Source organism: Mus pahari, chromosome 3, assembly GCF_900095145.1.
Source record: "Mus pahari chromosome 3, PAHARI_EIJ_v1.1, whole genome shotgun sequence".
Lineage (NCBI taxonomy): Eukaryota > Metazoa > Chordata > Mammalia > Rodentia > Muridae > Mus > Mus pahari.
The window spans coordinates 146276397-146294712 of NC_034592.1; the positions used below are offsets into that span (position 1 = coordinate 146276397).

The following is an 18316-nucleotide window of genomic DNA, read 5'->3' on the forward strand; positions in this document are numbered from 1 at the left end:
AGCAGGAACACGCTGAGAGGCGGCAGCTCCTCTCAGAGCCCTTAGGGAACAAGGGTCATGGGGGAAATGACAGACAGAGGTTAAAGGGTGCACAGAAACACAGCTCAGCAGGGCAGCCTTAGCTGGGCACAGTAACATGTTTCAACACTGGGAATCAAGCCGGTCAGTGCTGGAGCACGCCTTTAATCCCAGCACTCGGGAGGCAGAGGCAGGCAGATTTCTGAGTTCGAGGCCAGCCTGATCTTCAGAGTGAGTTCCAGGACAGCCAGGGCTACACAGAGAAACCCTGTCTTTTTTTTTTTTTTTTTTTTTTTTTTTTTAAAAAAGCACTGGGAATCACTGGGGCGGGGTGTAGACTTCCCATTTCTGGACAACGCTGAGCCCAAAGATGTAGGCAAGAAAAGAATTTTTTTTCCTCCTGTTCAGAGCACTGTGTTCTCTGTGGCAGAGGCCTCCCTTCAAAGGAAACTACTTTTATCAGAGTCTTATCAACCCAGGGGAAAGCCAATTAGATATCTTCAGTCTCCTTTAGTTTTGTGTCTCACAAAAGAGAAGAGAAAAAAGCTAAAATATATCTTGAAGGTTATAGTCTAGGGACTCCGGCCTACTAAAATACGCACCTCATACTGCACAAAAGAGACTTTATTACAAGATTCTTTTTTTTTTTTTTTTTTTTTTTTGGTTTTTTTTTTTTTTTCGAGACAGGGTTTCTCTGTGTAGTCCTGGCTGTCCTGGAACTCACTCTGTAGACCAGGCTGGCCTCAAACTCAGAAATCTGCCTGCCTCTGCCTCCCAAGTGCTGGGATTAAAGGCGTGCACCACCACGCCTGGCACTTTATTACAAGATTATCAAAAGCTTCCCATCACCAGAACCTTACTGTAGCATCAACGTGGCTTCAGTATAAAAACAGGGAATTACAATTGAAAAAGCTGCAAGCTTTCAAACAAGTTTCTAGGGAAACTTAAACAGGGGAAGCAAATTAAAGAGACAACTGGGGCCTTTGTCACACTTACAGTAAATGACAAGCAGAGCCTAACTCCTGACAGATACACACAAAATCACCACAGCCCCGTTTCCCTCAGTTTCTATGAGACAACACATTATGCCTAACTACTGGAAATTATAGACGCAAGAAGAAAGAAACCCGAAGACTGGGGCTATAGCTCAATGGCAGAATTCTTGCTTAGTATGCGTGAGGCCCTGAGTTGGTTTTTGGTTTTGGTTTTGGCCCTGAGTTTTATATATAGAACTGTACTCTGTGTGTGTGTGTGTGTGTGTGTGTGTGTGTGTGTGTGAGAGAGAGAGAGAGAGAGAGAGAGAGAGAGAGAGAGAGAGAATCATAACCACTCTCAGGCATGGCAAAGATGGCATTACTGAGCTAGGAATTTAACATTACCAGGATGAGTATTCTAAGGGTTCTGGTGGAAAGAGAAGGCTACACAGAACCTCAGTGCTAGGGGTGTCCAGGGAAGATGGTTGGCCCCTGAGGCTCACTGGTCAGACCAGTGAGCTCTAGATGGACTAAGAGATCCTGTCTCAAAGACAAAGATAGAGGAGACACCTAACAGTGGTCTCTGACCTCCACTCACATGTATAAACACATATGCATACACCTGGACAAGTCTGTATACATGCATACATACATTACACAGAAACACAGACACACACATGCTAGACAGAACCCTGGTATTTGTTTCACAGATAAATTGCCCTTTGCTGGGTGTGGCCTGTATGTGCCTTTAGTCCTCTTTCAAGCATAGAGACAAGAGAGCCAGGAGCTCAAGGTCATTCTCTTCTGCATGGCAAGCTTGAGAGCAGACAGGGCTATATGCAACTTTGTCTCAACAAAAACAACAACCTTGGTTTTGCAGTGAGTTTTATAGATACCAAAAGAGTGATCCACGGAGGAAAAAGAATCATACGTTTTATTTCATTAAACTAAAACCTCTGCATCTGAGAAGTTACTGCTAAGGGAATTAAAGGCAGGCTACAGGCAAGAGGCTAGTCAGCAGCGCAAGTCTGATAAAGGACAGGATGCAGAACATACAAACGAGTCCCAACGTTCGACAAGAGAACAGACGACGCAATCTAAAATGGGTAAAAATAATAAAATATAAGCACAAAAGGGGGGAGAGAAAGCTCAGCAGGTAAGAGCCTTGGTGTTCTTGCAAAGGATCCAGGTTTGGTTCCCAGGCCCCACATGGTGGTGGATAACCATCCGCAACAGTTCCAAGGGACCTGAAGGCCTCTTCTGACCTCTATGGTATCAGGCACACAAGTGGCATACAGACAGACTGACAGACAAATACAAAATAAAAATAAATCAATCTTTTTTTAAAAAAAGAAGAAAAGGAAATGGGCACTTTAATAAAGATATACAGATGATAAATAGCTCATGAAAAGGTGTTACTAAAGAACTGTAAATTAAGACAATAATGAGATATCATGCATGCCAATTCCAATGGTTCAAATCGACAAAACAAATCAACAGAAACTAAAGTCTGACACACCAGATATAGGCATGCTGAGGGAGCACCACGCTGAGGGAGCATCAGGCTGAGGGAGCACCACTCTTCCCTGCTGGTGTAATAGAAAATGTTCAGTCATTCTGAAGGCAGTTTCTTAAAAAGTCAGAAACGGGGGCCAGAGAGATGGCTCAGCGGTTAAGAGCACTGACTTAACTGACAGAGGTCCTGAGTTCAATTCCCAACAACCACATGGTGGCTCACAACCATCTGTAATGGGATCTGATGCCCTCTTCTAGCGTGTCTGAAGACAGCTAAAGTGTACTCACATACAATAAATAAATAACTCTATCTTAAAAAAAAAAAAAAAGTCAGACATGATTTGGGGGCTAGGGAGATGGCTCCATCTGTAAAGTGCCTGTAACACATGCATGGTGACTTGAGTTCAAAACCTTAGCACCCATGCAATAATCCAGGCACAGCAAGACACATCTTTCACTCATTGGTCAGCCAGCCTAGCTGAATCAGTGAGTGGAAGGTTCAGTGAGAAACTGTTTCAAAAAATAAAACAAGATGAAAGGTGAAAAAGACATGCAGGGGCTGGAGAGATGGCTCTGCAGTTAGGAGCCCAGCCTCCTTTTCCAGAGGACCCAGGTTTAATTCCTAGCATGCACATGGTGGCTCACAACTGTCTGTCATTGCAATCCCAAGGGATCCAACATCCTCTTCTGACCTCAGAGGACACAAATATATGTGTAGATCAAACACCTGTATGCACAAAGTTAAAAGAAAAATACTTGTTTTATTAAAAAAAAAAAAAAAAAAAAAAAGGAAGACACCCAATGTCAACCTACAGCCTGAGTGCATTATACATGTGCTTGTGCACACACACATTGGACACATTTGAATATCAATCTAACATAGTCACTTTCATGAACCGAAAACTGATGTCCACACAAAACCTGCATTTAAGTCTCCACAGCAGGGGTCCATCATCACTGCCCCAGGCTGGATCAAGACCTCCCTTGAAGCTTCCATTCATTCCCAGGGCTCAACAACCAAGTGCTCTCAACTAGGTGGCTTTGAAACACAAGCCACGGATTATCTCACAACTCACTGACTTCATAGAAGTCCAAAATAAGGTATCTATTGGCCATATTCTCTCGCAGACTCGGGGCAGACACTTCCAAGGCCTCTCTTTAGTTTCTAGTGTTGCTAGTACTCCTGGGTACTCCCTGGCTTGAAGCTGCATCTAGCTACTCCTTGCCTCTGTTGTCAAGAGTATTCTCTGGGTGCTTCTGTCTCCACATGGCATGCTCCTTTTTACAGAGCCCTGTCCTGAGTCAGGACCTACTCTAGTGACCTCATCTAATTTGATTATATCTACAAAGAACTTTTTCCAAATGAGGTAACATTCATAGGTATCTAAGGTCTCAACTTCAACATACCTTCATGGAAGACGCAAGTCATTCTGTCTTTAAGACAGTGTGTTAGCTGAGCAGTGGTAGCACACGCCTTTAATCCCAGCACTTGGGAGGCAGAGGCAGGCAAATTTCTGAGTTCGAGGCCAGCCTGGTCTACAGAGTGAGTTCCAGGACAGCCAGGGCTACACAAAGAAACCCTGTCTTGAAAAAAATAAAAATAAAAAAATAAAAATAAAAACGGGTGTGATGTTTAACACCTGTAACCTCTGCATTTGGAAGACTGGGGCCACCCTGGGCTGAAGGGTCAGAGACCCCGTCTTTTTTTTTTAAGGTTTGTTTATTTATGAATATGAGTGTTCTTTCTACATGTATACCTGTATGCCAGAAAAGGGCATCGGATCCCATTACAGATGGTTGTGAGCCACCATGTGGTTGCTGGGAATTGAACTCAGGACATCTGGAAGAGCAGACAGTGCTCTTGATCTCTAAGCCATCTCTCCAGCCCTAGAGACCTTGTCTTTAAAAAAAGATTAATAAATAATTTGTGGTATATTAATTTAATGGAATAGTATTCAATGATGAAAAGAAATGAGCTAACTAGCTATAAAAAGACATGAAGGAACTCTAGTGAGAATCTTGGTTTCTTTAAAAAAATACAGAAATAAGAAGTGTTTTTGTTTTAATTCCAGGAGTTGGATAGGGGGCTGCTTCACACTGTCCACAGCAGCTGACTATGATTTGCCTCATGCTCTAGCAGGGGCATGATTTTGTCAGCTGCAGATAGTTTCTGCAGTCATGTGACATTTAGAATTCTGGGGACTTTTCAGAGAGTATATAAATACTGGGTTCCCTAGAGAGGGTGTGGGTTGTTGGTTGGTTGCTATTGTTTGCCAAGTAATTGTGGGCAAAGAAGAAATTAGATATCCTGACAACAAAGATCAAACTTGCCCCAAGTAACTCCATGCCCCTAATTAGCAAGAAGCAGTCTAACATTAACTTTGCTCCCATTTCCCCCTCTATCCTTTCTTAAAATCTCCTATCTAGCTTTAGGGGGTTGAAAGGATTTGAAAGAAAAGGGGTGGAGAAGGGTGGAAGAAAGAAAAACACACAAAGTAGCAAAGATACAGCTCCAAGGAGCTTTAAACCACACTGACTCATGAAAAATGCCAATCAGAAAACACTACCTCCTGCACAATCCAACTCTTCCTAGAACAGGCAAAGCTACAGTGTAAAATGTCAGGTAGTTGCCAGAAGTTGGGGGTATGAAAGTAGGGGATGAATGAATGAAGCACAGAGGATTCTTGGGGCAGTAAAACTTTTCGAAGAAAACAGTGGTGGATACATTATTTGCTTGGCAAGCTCTATGGGAGTTTAAAATACAAAGAATGCAGTCCAATGTGAAACCTGGTGATGGTTAAAGATAGTGTATCAATGCTGCTCATCAAATGTAACAAATGTATCACAGGAATATCAATATGTTATCAAGAAGAGAAATGTGCAGTCAGGAATAGAGAGGTATTAGAATGATGTACTGTCCAGTCATTCCATTCTTTCTTGTCCCAAGACTGGCCATGTGCCCATCTCCCACACTGCTGTAATCACTGGCCCATTAGGCCCATTTATCCACCCTGTGCTATTTAGTTTTTGTCAATTTGACACACACTAGAGTAACCTAGAAGACGAGACCTCAACTGAAGGATCGCCTGCATCAGATTATCCTGTGGGCATGTCTGTGGGCCATATTCTCGACTAATGATTGATATAGAAGGGCCCAGTCCTCTGTGGGCAGTGCCACCCATAGGCAGACAGTCCATTGCTGAGTAAGCTATGGAAAGGAGGTTGATAAGTCATGTTCCTCCATGGTGTCTACTTCAGTTCCTCCCTCCCTTAGCTTTCTTTAGTGATGGTCTATAATGTGGAAATAAAAGACCAATAAACCCTTTCCTCCCCACGTTGTTTCTATCTCAGCAACAGAGAAGCAAACTGGAATATACCTTTGAATCCATCAGTTGATCATTGTGACTTGCTGACCCCTGGCCTAGAATGCAGAGATGGTGAAAGGATTGAGTCCATGCAACCCTATAGCAGGCACTAGGGGAGGCCTGACAAAGAGCAATTCTGTTCACTCCATGTACCGATGATGTAATTTGTGGTGTAATCATTAGAAGCCTCTAACCCATTAGGCTACTGTCTAGATGGAGGCAAAAGACTGTCCTCTCATGTTAGAGCTACTGCACTCTGAACAGACTCTGGATTCGTAACTGGTCTTTGGTCTACCAAAGACAAATCCCCATGAGGTACTTGTGGTATTAAGAAACCCATCCAGTGTTCTAGTTCAGTGGTTTTGATTAAAATCCATGGGTTTTTTTTATATATATTACACAATATACTCTTAATCTCATTCAAATTAAAAGTTGTTGTACTTGGTTCAGGACTGATGTGGTCTGCATCTAAGGAACAAATGTCTGTACAACAGACTTGAAAAGGACCTTTATACCCTAGAAAGTCTGTGCATACACACCCAATCTGAAGTAAACCGCCACTCCATAGTCTTGGCTGCCATAGAGAAAGGTAGACAGCAGTTTTCTGTCCATAGAAATCTGATTTTTATGGTTCTGAGTTCTATAAGAAAGCAGGCTGAGCAAGGCAGCATCCCTCCATGGCCTCTGCATCTGTTCCTACTTCCAGGTTCCTGCCCTGATTGAGTTCTTGTCCTGACTTCTTTGATAATGAATCATTTGGAAGTCAAATAAACCCTTTCCTCCCCAGCATCACAGCAATAGAAACCCTAAGACAGCAGCTATCTCAAACTGTTTATTCATTCTAGAACAGTACATTATATAAATGAATTGGGGTGCTGATAATGGGTAAGGACAGAGCTCTGATTGTCTCACTCAGGGAACTATTAAGTCTGAGCCATCAGCGATGGATTTCAAAGTAACAGACACAGAATGACATTGAAAAGACCAGTTGGTATTTGATGGGGGGCAGGGCCGTAGAGTCAAGAGGGTGACTTTGAAGTCTATCATTAAGCTAAGTGAGGGCAAAAGAGAAATGACATAGGCCTATTACTTTGTTCTTTCTCTACAGACTGTAGGCTTCAAGATGCAAGTCTTGCTGTACTCCCCAGCACTTAGAAAGCTGCCACACGGAATTTGTGGAAAATGAACGAAGGCGTGGTGGTAGAGGTATTTTGAAGGGCTAGGCTTAAGGGTCAACAGACTTGAGTGAAGTATTAATAAAATTTAGGTAACACTGAAAGCCGTTTGGATCCCAGGGTTCTGTCTCTGACGATTTCCCTTTGAAGGGTACTTGGGGACCAGGGAAATCTCAACAAACTGATGCACACCGGGCTTTTTTGTTTTGTTTTCCTGTTTTTATTAAGACCTTGGGGGAATGCTCTGTTCCTGGCACTTCATGAAGCTTCCTTGGTCTAGGAAAAGAACAGTAAGTACCTTTTAGGACTGAAAGGTGAACTAACTGAAAATGGAGGGCTGAGCCCTGTCTGTCCTCCGCTAGTTACAAGCATTCCCTTAACGCACAGCTAATAGCACCGCTAGGTTCTCCGACCCCGTGAGAATTATTTTCAGGGTGGGGTAGGAACAGCCGATCCTAGGCTCGCCCAAGACCGCTCCAAGCTTCCGAACCCTGCCCTCCCCGAGCCCGCCCTGTTCTCACACATCCCAGCCCCGGGGCGGCCACCTCGGCCCCGCCCTCTCTTCTTCCTCCTTTTCCTGCTCCCCCGCCCCACTTCCTCTCCCTGCGTCCGCCCCCTCCTCGCTCCCACCCAGGCCCTGCGTCCTCCCACGACCGCTCCCTCCTGGCCGTCCCTGACATCCCCTCCTCCTGGCGATCACCGCCCTTCTCAGGAGGACGGAGCAACCCCGTGCCTCCTTCACCCAATGAGGAGTCGACTCTGGGTGGGGCGGGACTTGGGCTAGAGCGGAAGTGGTGGCCGGAGCGGAAGTGCAGCTGCCGCCGCCGCCACCGCCGCTGCCGCCGCCGCCGCCGATTCCGGAGCCGGGTAGCCGCCGCCGCCGCCGCCGCCACTGCCCCTACGGTCGCTGCCACCGCCGCTGCCGCCAGCCCCGCCTGAGGAGTGAGCCCGGGAAGGACGCAGTCGCTGCCCTCCGATCTTCCCGGAAGCGCCTTTGCTCCCTCCAGTCCTCCGCGGTGAGTGCGGCGTGGCTCCCAGGGGCCCCAGCGCAAAGCCCCTTGTCGGGCGGCGGCTGCGGCCAGGCTCACAGTCGCCGCCAGGCTCACTGCCGCCCCTCCCCGCTTCCGGCCGGGCCTGCGCCTCCGCGGGAAGCCCGGGCTTCTCTCTCGGCGCGCCGTACGGGGTGCGGCCGGGCCTGCGCGGCTGGGGACCGCTGGGCCGCAGGCTCCCCCCCCCCCTCCGGCACCATCTCTGCTCGGCGCCGCCCCTGCCTGCTCCCTTCGTGCCCCGGGCCATCCCTCTGGGCCTGTCAACCTCTCTCATTCTTTGTGGCTTTCAAAAATTGAAATGTTAGTCGAAGGCGGGCGAGCTCCCGAGCCGCGACGCCCCTGCCGCACTCCCCTGGATGAGTAAGGGTTTAACCTTGGCAACAGCTGGGGCGAATCCCTCTCCCACTTTGCAGTAAAGCTATTTCATCATCGCTGGTGTGAGAAACCCAGCTGGACCCAAGATTCCCTGACAGCAGGATTGAGGTTTGAAATAAGAAATGGATTTATCTGAATCTTTCACTGACTCAAACCGGATTCCCAATGGGGTGGGGGAAGATCAGGCTGAGAATTGAATCTTTTCTCTTGATATTTGTCGTCTTTTACTGCCAGAATCTCGTGTGTCCGTGCCCCAAATTCATCCATACACTATTTTTGATGGCATATATACATACATATATATGTATTTATGTTCTATATTGTTTGAAATTTGTCTAGTAACCTCAGTGTTTGAGGAAGGAGTAGGCGAGATGTGGACCCTTTTTTGCAAGATGAGCGCATCTGGGTCTGTTGCAAATGGAGAACATGCGTGCCTCGAGGATTCCAAAGGTGGCAGCGTTGGTGAGAATTTGCCAACCTCTGTAAAAAAATGCATGGCTTATGTCCTTGTCTTCAGTACATTTTCTCTGGTGAGACTAGATAGCATTCGACTCTTGATTTTACTTGCCTGGTGTGGGAGGTGGAATCTGGCAAGATGTTACAAATCTGTAAAATCACAGGAGCCTGTGCAGAAAGGTGTAGCACTTAAGAGAATATGAAAAATTACATTTCTCACTGTATCTCAGGTGTTCCTGTGAAACCATACAGACATACGTTTATGGGACTGAACACGTGCTTACTCAGCATCTCACATCTAGCTGCTGGAAATTTATACGAATATTACTGGGTTCTTGGTGGATTTCTCTTGACTGCCTCCAGTTCGTTCCATTTCTTTGTGTTGCCTGAGTCCTCTTTTTTTTTTTTTTTTTTTTTTTTTAAATGATCTATGTCCTTAGCATTATATAGCAGGAGAATACTGGTTTGGTTTTTTGTTTGTTTGTTTGTTTGTTTTTCATCCCTACCCAAGTTAGAATTTTAAGCATGACCTAAGAAATGAAAGGCTGGAAATCCAGTACTAAATGCTAAATTATTTTCTTAGCCTCTGCCTTACCATTCACCCATCTTACAGATGAAGCCTTTATAAGAAATGAGGTGATTTGGCCTAATCGGTGGCAAGTATTTATGGACTGTCAGCCCCTGGAGTATGGCTCCTACCCTGTTATCTTCCATTTCCCATCATGCAGTGCTTGGGTTATATTGAAGCCGTTTTAGACCTGGAGCTGTATGGATCAAGGAGGCAGCCTGTGTGGAAATGAGGCTGAGCACATTCCCTTGATGCTTGTTCCCTAGGCAGAATCCCCAGAGATTTGGGCTGCTGCAAAAAGTACATTTTCCTCACTTGGCTGTAGATCCAAAAACAGCACTAGTTAGGTGAATTTGATTCCGTTCTTCCCTCTATTGTTTTCTAGCTGTGATCTTCAGGAATTAATTCATCTCTGCTTCTTAGCCTCCCTGTCTCCACCACTGTCTGAGACCTTTCGCAGACTGTGTTAAGTACAAGCTTTTGGTTTTGTTGTATTTAAATCCTTGACTTCAGTCTTTTCTTTCTCCCTTTCTGATAAGATGCAATCTTATTTTTTCCACTTGCTATGAAAAATGATATAAGTGTTCCATGTAGAATATCTAGTAATTCTCATCAGGACTCGACAAATGATAACTGTTTCCCTCTTCCCCACCTCTTTTGTCGTGTAGCCCAGCCTAAGCTCTGACTTACTGCCCCAGTCTTCTCTCCTCTGCCTCTTGGATGCTGAACTTACAGGTGTGCACCTCCGTGCTGGGCTAGTAATGCAGCTTTCGATGTGTGCTGGCAGAAGATGGAATTAAACTTCTGGGATACAGATACTAATACAAATAAAGTTAATAAATTGAACATGAATGGATATACCCCCTGTATGTATTGTGTAATGCTTAAATAGCCTATCTCAGACTTGGTCTTTTTTTATGGTGAAAGTAAAGTCTATTCTTCTAGCTAACGAAGAAATACAGAACAATGTTATGTATAGTCAGGGTGAAGTGCATAGCACAACTGAATTTGCAACTCCTTTGTAACTGTAACTTACATTCATCGATCTGCCTTTATCTTGTTTATTACTGTTCATGTACATGAGTTCACACTCTGATTAGGTATAGCATATGTGCCTAGAGTATAGAAACATACAGAAGCTACTTGTGTGACTTATTACTACCGAGGTATCCTCAGGTACTAGCCCATGATCACACTACTCACTTGGTGTGTGCTACGCTTCCTTGGAAGCTCCACAAGCATCAGTTCAGTCTACAACCAATGAGAGGTAAGTGCTGTTGGCTCCATCTTACCGATGAGGAAACTGAGGTGCAGAGATGAGAATTTTTACAAAGATACACATCTATATAACACAGACTTAAATGCTGAAATCAGGAGTTAGACACAGGTCATTTGACTCTGGGTAATGATATATTTAACTTGTGGTTGAACATGTATTCCATGACCACAATTACTTGTACAAGCATCATATTAATGTATTCAGATTCCAGTTTTAGCTGTTGTCAAAGTATACAATGCCATTTATTTGTAGGGTGATATTACTGGTATATATCAGATGAAAGCTGCTAAAAAGGCCAGTTTTTCTAGCACTTGCTTTATACTAGGGAGAAAGTCCATCAGAAAACTGCAGACTATATTTTAACATAACCATTTGTGGTTGCTAACCATACTACTATATAGTATTTTAGGTTAGATTTTGTATGGGAGAAGGAAAAAAGGGAGATAATTCCCTCTATGAGTAGAGAGAGAAGTTACTGCATCCTGAAAGAACTGTGCTCCTGCTTTGTCAGCTGCATCAGGCAAAAGCAGGTGTGTGAGTGAGGGACTCTAGGAACGATAATTTCATTGTAAGTTGATGTTTAGATCCTTGGTTGTCTTTTTTTTTTTTTTTTTAAGATTATTTATTATATGTAATTACACTGTAGTTGACTTCAGACACTCCAGAAGAGGGCATCAGATCTTGTTACGGATGGTTGTGAGCCACCATATGGTTGCTGGGATTTGAACTCGGGACCTTTAGGAAGAGCAGTCGGTGCTCTTACCCACTGAGCCATCTCACCAGCCCTCCTTGGTTGTCTTTAATATCGGCACTTGGGGGCAGAAGCAGGCCAATCCTTGTGACAGCATTCTTCATAGTTCCAGCAGAGACAGAACTATACAATAAGACTCTTGACTCAAAAACAAGCAAACAAAAAACAAAACACTTGGTTTATGCATTACTTAAGGAGTTAAGAATTCAGACGCGTTAGGGGCCAGGAGCATATAGTTACATAATGACTTTAACTTTAGATCTATCTTCACCACAGGAATAGGATTTTCGTAGATGTGCATTTCATAACAAGAGACACTTGGAGCTGGCCTCTGAAGAGTTTTTCCTAAGGAGAATGGTAAAGGGAGAGGTGGATTTGAAGTGCTTTTCTATTCTGTGATATGTCTGCTAAAAACAACCTGGAGGCTGCTTTCGGGAGGTGGTTAAATGTTTCTAATGCTTGCAGTGAGATGAAAGTGATCAGCGGCCTCACAGAAACAAGCTATTCTGGCAGATTGTAGGTAGACTTTTACTTCAAGTTCTGCCCAGTTCTTGATTATGTAAGTTTCCTGTTCTGGTTGTTTGTTTCATTGTTTTCCTTAAAGGCTCAACTAGAAGAATTATTTCTGAATGGCCTTGACACACAGATGAAGAGCCAAATTAAAGTAGATCTGAGCCTGGTCTGTCATTGTTTGTCCTCATGGGGAGAGCCTTAAATTCAAGCTTATCTGAAAGTTTGACTAGGGTTTAAGAGTGTATGCTGTATAACTTTACATGATTCTTCACAACAGTTAACAGTAGTACTTTAAGTATTGGGAGTCATGGCTGATCTTAAAAAGATTGCTACATTGGGAAAAGAATTAATGTTGAGGGGCTGGTGAAATAGCTTAGCTGTTTGGTGGCGCTTGCCACCATCAACTTTTTAAAATTAATGCTGTGGGAATAGGAGGTAGCTTTGTGTAAAACGCTTACTATGCAAGCATAAAGACCTGTGTCTTCTCTCCAGCAGTCACGTGGGAAAGCCAGATGATGTGTGCATATCTCAGCTTAGTTCTGGGGATGTGCAGAGAATGCCTGGAGTGCTGTGGGTGGTCTCTGTGAAAGGTCTTTCTCAATAAAAACCCAAGGACAGTACTGAGAAATGACAGTCGAAAGCTGACCTGTGGTCTGAGTGTGCGCTCACTCTGTCTGTCTCTTGAGATGGATCCCAGGTATCTGAATCAATATAAATTCCTAAGTGCTTTGCCCATTTCAGTAGACCATAAATGTTGATAGCCTTTTTAGTTGGGTTTTGTATGGGTACCTGATACATTTGGTATGGAGGATATTATTTGAAAGTATTTTAGGGACTTGTTGGAATCCAGTGTGAGTCTCTTAAGTATGAGAGCCTAGCCTAGTCCTGAGCTGAGCTGAGGTAGTGCTCTGGGAAGTCCAGCTGCATGTGATGGCTCATGTCTTCTAACCCTAGCGTTCAAGAGGCTGAGGTGGGAGAAGTGCTAAGGGTTTGAGGCTAGGCTAGGCTGCATAATGCTAGCCAACTAGTCATAGAGTGAGACCAACAGGAACCAAAAAAATAGTCTAAGATAGGCTATATATATGGTTTGTGTTCTATAGCTCCAACATAGCCTACCTGCATTTGTTCACATAGGAAATAATAGCTTGTTCACTTTTTAAAAATTCATCAGTGGGGGCTGGAGAGATGGCTCAGCAGTTAAGAGCATTAGCTGCTCTTCCAGAGGTCCTGAGCCAACAACCACATGGTGGCTCACAACCATCTGTAATGGGATCTGATGCCCTCTTCTGGTGTGTCTGAAGACAGCGGCAGTGTACTCACATACATTTAAAAAAATAGATAAAGATTCATCGGTGACCAAGTGGCTTGAAATTCAGTGTGGAGGGCATAAGTTACACTTTGGATGTCCAAAGGATACTAGTATGGATTCCTAACTTAAGCTTGCTGCCCACCAAAGGTACCAATAAAGGTGTTAACAGTAAACCCTAAGAGTCACATTCTAAAGATAAGCATAAGTAATTAATGTACTATTTTTTCAGTTCAGTAAAGAGAACTGGATAGATTAAAAGAAATGAGATGCATATTTATGTGTTTCTTACTCATTGACCCTTGTTAACTTTGTGAAATACGTGTCAGTGCTGTTAATTGAGTGCTTACAGAGACTCCTAAACAATAGTATCACACATTAGAAGTATTCTTTATAAATGATTGGGTAGTTAGTATGGCTATAGATGATTTAACACTTTAAAATTATTTTTGGCAACAAGAAGTAGTGTTTATTGTCACTGATTCCCACAGATAACCTTAGAAGCATACATAGATACTGACTAGGAACAGTAATTTACTTCAAATTGTCACCATGTTTGCTTCTGTGTGCTTTCAAATCTAGTTAAATGGAGGTAGATAATTATTTTTAAACAGTTACAATTTATAAATGACCACTATAGGCTAAAGAGTTTGAGTTCTCATGTGTAAGTCAACTGCTTGAACACAGTGCAAAGTTGTACTGGTATCACTCTGTGGTCTCCTTATAAGGAGATCCCCTCCCCATGGGTGTGTGCTATTTACTGGATCATAAGATGACTTAACCAGTAGCTACACTCCTGAAGCAAAATGAATCCCCACATCTGTATACTGCCAATAGCTAGGGATGGGTGGGACCTCTAGAATGTTAGCCCATTTCCATTTTGTGCAGGGAACCCCGGCCGAGTTTTTGAGTGCAAAAGCAACAACCACACGATGTCACTCACTGCCCAAGAAGCATCTCTGTCCAAGGTTGTGTTAAATACTAATCTATTGGAATAAGCCTAGAAATTTAAAAGGTGGCTTGACAAAATGTTTGTTTAATAATACAACAGTAGTAGCTTCCCCCCAGGCCCTAGAACCTCTTTAGCGCTGGGCTTCGATCAGGTTTGTAATCCTGTCATGAATTCCTTCCTTCAGAGTGGGCCTCACCTCTCATCTCCGAGTCGGTGTTCTGTTGTAGTTTCTGTGGCTGTGATAGAGCACACGGCAGAAGTCATGTAGAGGAGAAGGTTTATTCAGCTCACAGCTTATTTTCATATTGTCCCTTCCTCCTTTAGGGTCTCTTCCTCTCCCACTCATGGGCCCTTTTTAAGCTTTCCAACCTCTACAGACACTGAAAAACACAATCCAAAATGTCAGAACTAGGATCTGGGCCTGGATTACCTCACTTAGAATAGTATTTTCTAGTTTCATCCATCTTCATGTGAACTCCTTACAACAGAACGAAATTCATTTCAAGTATATTTGTTCAATAGATGGACGCCTGGGCTGACTCATTTCTCAGGTTTTGTAGCTACAGCAGTAGTGAATATGGAGGTGGAGGTGTCTCTGTAGTGAGATAAGTTGGGTTGAGTGGCTTCATTATAATCTCTTCATAGGGTCAGTCTCTTTATGAATCAGAATTAGCATATGTCTTTGGATTGATCACGTAGAGCCAGCAGATCGATTTATTGTGGTGCATGTTATTTGTTCACATCTTGGACGTAGCACTTAACCCTGGCTTTAAGTGTTGGTTCATTGGGCATAGTTAGTACACGAGACGCCCGTACACGATGTGAAAGATGGAGGCTGGGCGTGCTTGAAATCCCAGCAGTCGGGAATAGGAGGTAGGAGGATCAGGAGTTCAATTTGGGCTACATGAGACCGGCTCAAAACAACATGGAGCTCCACAACTGCTGTGCAAGAAAGAGGATTTTGGTTTTTCTTTACAATTTAGTATTTGCTGGACATAGGACTGTCGTATTTCAGATGTGTGGTTTCTGTTTCCAGCACAGCGTCTATGCCTGCTGAATGAGACTGGAGTTCTACAAGACTACATTTTGTGTGTGGAGTGGCACACAGTCACTTTTAGAGTAGGTGTTTTTTCAGCGAGTAGCTTTCTTTGAGAGCCAGGAGTGCTTCGCTTGTTCAGGATAACACCCACCAACCAACTGGTCCCACTGGCTTGCGTTAGGAGGTAGGTAGCTTGGCGTGCTTGCTTTCATCAGCTCTGGTCTGCTGGGTGGTGCTGGGGATGCTCTAACTGGAATGTGCATCAGTGAGTGTGGTCGGCCTGCACCCGTCCATTCGCACTTGGGCGCCTGGGTTCCTGTCTACCACTATAGCTTCCCATGGTAGCTCTCTTACCATCTCACAGAAGGAGCTGGGACACCTGCCTTCTTCTTCTTCTTTTTTTTTTTTTTAAGATTTTTTTTTTATCTTTCTTTTTTACATGTGTGTGAGACCAGAGTCCCCTGGGGTTGGACTAACAGGCAGAATTGTGAGCTCCAGAGATGGTTCTTCAGAACAGTGTGTGCCTGTAACTGCTGAGCGCTCCCTCAGCCCCAGCGCACACAGCCCTTAACCTGTCCCTTCTAAGTGGAGTTGGTGCTTTTCCAATGAGACTTGGTATCGCTTTAAATATGTGCTGCCTTCTTGTGTTCCACACGAGTGTGGGGGTGGGGTGGTGCAGGGGGGTGCACTGCTGGTAGTTCTTTTCTGCTCCTTCACGTGAATCATCCAAAGAATTCATGGACATACTGGTCATTTCTGCAGTTGTTTCCTAAGGTGAAGTGCCTTGAGAATTGCTCGCCTATGCGCCTTTACTGAGTGCTCTCTGAGCATTTGGTGTGTGTTGTCTTATCTGACTGTTGTCTATGCCTACTTTTAACACTGCAGAAGCAGGAGGTTATAACGTAGGGGGAGATTGCTTAATTGCATTTTATGGTTTCCTGTTGGTACTATGTAAGTTTTCTGAAAAGAGCACCATGTGTTCTATAAGTTGAGGGGTTCTTGCCATGTAGTAGATAGTAGAACAAGTTATTGTGTTCAAGCTTACTCTTCTCACAATTGAAAGTGTTCTTTTCCTTGGAAGTACATAGTTCATGATTCTAAAAGCTAAGGTTACCATTTTTTTTTACTTTCTCTTTTATTTATTTGCATTCCAAATGTTGCCCTCTTCCTGTGGTTCCCCCTTCCACATGGTCTTCACCCCATCGCTTCTCCCCTTAGCTTCTGAGAGGGTACTCCCCTACCCACCTACTCCCACCTCACCCTGCTAGCATCTCCCTTTCCCACTGAGGCCAGAGAAGGCATCCTGAGTGGGTCTGGACCCAAAAGGACATACATGGTATATACTCACTGATAAGTGGATATTAGCCAAACAATTCAGAATACCCATGATACAACTCACAGACCATATGAAGCTTAACAAGAAGGAAGGTCCAAGTGTGGTTACGTCAATCCCACTTACAAAAGGGAACAAAATAATCTTGGGAGGCAGAGGGAAGGAGGGACCTGGGTGGGAGATGAAAAGGGGAAAAGGGGAACAGGATCAGGTATGGCAGGGGAGAAAGGAGAGAAGCCCAGAGGGCTAGGAGAATGAATGGAAATATGCAGCAGTGTAGGGAGGGACCTCTAGGGAGTCCCAGGCAGCAGGGTTATGGCTCCCAGGACCCAATGGGGATGATCTTGGCAGAAATGCCCAACAGTGGGAAGATGGAACTGGAAGAGACCACCTCCAGTAGATAGATATGGCCCCTATTTGAGACATGGGCCGCCTACCCATCTTCAGAATTTTCGACCCAGAATTGTTCTTGTCTAAAGGAAATGAAGGGACAAAAATGGAGCAGAAACTGAAGGAAAGGCCACCTAGAAACTGGCCCAATGGGAAGCACCCAGATATCAAACCCACACTATTACTAATGTCATGTACTTGGAGCCAGGAGCCTAGCTTGGCTATCTGTCCTCTGAGAGGCTCTACCAGCAGCTGCCTGAGACAGATGCAGATCCTTACAGCCAACCATTGCAACCCCATAGGAAGAACAACAGTATCGGCTAACCCAGACACCTCAGAGCTTTGAGAGACTAAACCGTTGACCAAAGAGCATACATGCGCTGCTCTGTGGCCCCTGCTACATATATAGCAGAGGACTGCCTTGTAAAGTTATCATTTTCAACTTTTCTTAATTTGGAATAAAATTTTAAAAGAATATATAGACTATATAGCTGAGTGGTTGTGTTTGCTGGGCTACTCTGAAATGACTTCTCCAAATGTTGACTGAGCTCTGACTGGAAAACTAGGAGGTGAGGTTGACTCACATTGCTTGGTTGAGTTAGCTCTGCATTTGTAGTTGCTTTTAGGATTGTATTGTGAAATATTCTTGTGACCCCAGCAGTAGAGAGATGAACAGGAGGATAGAAGAGTTCCAGGTTGCCCTGGGGTTACATGGTTGAGAGCCTGTCTCAAAACACCAACAAGGACTGCAAGCGTAGTCCAGTGGTAAAGCACTTACTAGTATGCCAAATCTCTGGTGGACTCCCCAGTACAGCTTCTTCCTCAGAGAAGATTATAGAGTTGGGGGCCTTGCTTGAAGAGTTTAGAAACCGGTGTCTAATCCCCTGGAGCTGGAGTTCAAGATATGGGGAGCCAGCTGGGTCCTCAGAAAGAGCAGCCTGCTAAGCCGTTCGCTCTTCCACCTCCACCACTCCCCCTCGGCCCCCTGGCTGGTTTCCTTGTTTTTGTTTTCTTCAGAGTAGAGGACCAAACCCAGGGCCTTGCAATTGCTAGGCAAGTGCTCTACCACTGAGCTAAATCCCTAACCCCACCCCCAACCCCCGGCCCCCTGGCTGGTTTCTAAAAAGGTTTTTTTGTTTGTTTTTGTTTGTTTGTTTGTTTGTTTTTTCTTTGTTTGGTTTTCCGAGACAGGGTTTCTCTGTATAGCCCTGGCTGTCCTGGAACTCACTTTGTAGACCAGGCTGGCCTCGAACTCAGA

The 18316-nt window shown here is 44.4% G+C and overlaps 1 protein-coding gene across 2 annotated transcripts in view; it reads left to right on the plus strand.

Annotated features, from left to right (window-relative positions):
* The first annotated feature begins 7825 nt into the window (after positions 1 to 7825).
* Positions 7826 to 18316, plus strand: part of Ywhab (tyrosine 3-monooxygenase/tryptophan 5-monooxygenase activation protein beta) — a 23617-nt gene continuing 13126 nt past the window's right edge. The window contains exon 1 of one of the 2 annotated variants that reach the window (XM_021193268.1): positions 7826 to 8063. The gene's annotated coding sequence lies outside the window, so the exon portion shown is untranslated. Of the gene's footprint in view, positions 8064 to 8402; positions 8580 to 18316 lie in introns of those variants that run through there. The other variant, XM_029536359.1, reaches the window with a different exon arrangement.